We start from the raw sequence: 2287 nt of genomic DNA, 5'->3' as shown, positions 1-2287 counted from the left end.
CGGCCCTCGAGGGCCAGAGCGTGGCCTGGGGCTCTGGCTGCAGAGCTGCCTGCAGTCCGTCTGCCCGCGCGCTGCCCCGCCGCGTCCGCGAAGTGCTTTGTTTAGATCCAGTAGCTGTTTGGGGTGGAAAAAGTTAAGTCGGGAAAAGAAATTCCAGCCATAAGGAAGTTGAGTAGGATTTTTATTATAACAATTTTTTTTTTCAGGTAGAGTGCTTAGGTGCAAGAACTTGTCAGCATTGTGGGGGTTAAAAAAATGAAAACTTGTCAAAAAATAAAACTAAGGGAATTACATTGAATTGGGGGGAAAGCATACAAATATGAAAGGTTTAACCTCAAAGGACACGCTTTATGGTTTATCGTGAAAAGAGTGGAATCGAGAAAAAGAGAACTATGGGTTCTGAAGGCTTAAAAAGAGGGACCAGGATTTAGGAAAAGAGGGAGAGATTGGGATGGCGGGGAGGCTGAAGAGAGAAGGAAGGAATTCTAGGTGGGGTGAAGAGGGTTAATCAGGTTGGGCAAGTTTTATTTTGTTATCTAAAGATAGAAAACTTTTTGAAGAGTGGCAGAACATGCCACCCCAATATATGCCTCTGGCCTAAGGATTATTTTGAGCTGATTATTTTGAGAAACAGCAGGCAGAGGAGAATCTCTGAAAACAGTAAAGTTACACTTTTGTAAGGGAAATTTACATTTGTAAAAGAAACCTATATTTGTGTCTCCGTAGGTTACCTGGAAGGGAAAGTTGACTCTAAATCACAAAGAATCTTAAATGGAGAAGGCACTGACAAATCTGCAAAACAAACTTTACCCTTGTTTACCCGATTTTCTTGTAACCTCCCATATCTAACCTTCCCCCACCCCCACCATCTTCCTTTTGTCTTTAGCAGATGATAGTACTGTATTAGGTGGTGACTTGGGCCATCTCAGGGAGTTGGTTTCCCTGGATATAACCCATATATACATGTGATATACGTATTAATAAACTTATGATCATTTTTCTCTTAAGCCAAGAACTCAAAAGGATAGAGGGAATTTTTTTTCTCCCTTACATTTTCTATTGTTAAAATTAAGAATCTAAATCTAAAGTGAATTGACTTTTTGGTATCTGAATTTTACCAGCAACTCTTTGTAACCAGTGAAATTGAAGGTGAGAGAGGAAGTGGAGGGTAGCTAAAATAAAATTAGATGGTATCTTTTAAACCATTCCAGAGTTGTTTTCTGAAAAGTAAACTGATAATCTGATTGGCAGAAATAGGCAAGTGAAACCAAATCCCAGTGTGCTGTTTCATTCATTCATTCTGTTAAAAAATAAGCAATAGGCCCCAAATGGAATCACTTGTGCTAAGCCCCACTTCAAACCAAAACTTGATACCTAATGGAATTGGAGTTTTAGCCTCTCCCAGGAATGTAATCTTAACTGGTCATTCTGGAATTTCCTGGTCAGCACTAATAAAGTAATCTTCAAAGACCCCTTCCATCCCCCAAAGGAAGATGACCTAAACCTGAAACTGATGCAGGAAAGGGCGAACCTCAAGTAAAGACTCAAGTCCTACACCTGCTGAGAGCCCTCAGAGAGATGTCTGAGGAACTGGGTTTATATGTTTTCCTTTCAGAGTATGAGTATGCAGCATTAAAACAAGGGGAAGTAATTGTTAGCAATCTCAGCATGAATCTTCCTGTAGGTTCCCTGTGGTCTGGCTGTATGCTGATCAGCCAGGTTCCTGTGTCTAGCAGCGTGTAGCACGCTCTGAGTACAACCCAGTTTAATATTTAGTCAATTTGTGTTATTCTCATGCCTCTTTCTTATATTAAAACTAGCCACTCTGCTAGAAATTTCCTTTTCCCACTATTTATAAAAATCTTCCTTTTTCTGCAGCTTGCGGACCTCTTTTCTATTTACTAGATAGGAATCATTTGAGAATGATTCAATTCACAAATCATTGAATAATGCCAATTCTTTGAATGTACGCAGTTGAATCTTTTTTTTTTTAATAACAATTCTTTGTGTTGAATCTTCAAATTGTCTGATTCTTGACACCCTCTCTGCCAAAGACTCGTTTGTGCAATGGCCTCATAATAGGCCAACCTTATGAAGCAGGTACTATTATCACAAGCCTCTGACAACTGAGGAAACGGTGCTGAAAGCACTAGGAAGCCTTTGGTTATTCAGCTTCCAGGTCCATCAGTCAACCTCTGGATACAATAGTCCTCTGGAACTTTCTTTTCCTTCTTTCCACAGAGATGGGGACATTTTGCTTTTCTTTCTTTTAGAAACCAACACCCCC

The sequence above is a fragment of the Pteropus alecto genome, unplaced genomic scaffold, assembly GCF_000325575.1.
Source record: "Pteropus alecto unplaced genomic scaffold, ASM32557v1 scaffold7, whole genome shotgun sequence".
Lineage (NCBI taxonomy): Eukaryota > Metazoa > Chordata > Mammalia > Chiroptera > Pteropodidae > Pteropus > Pteropus alecto.
Note: the sequence above shows the minus strand (reverse complement) of the source record.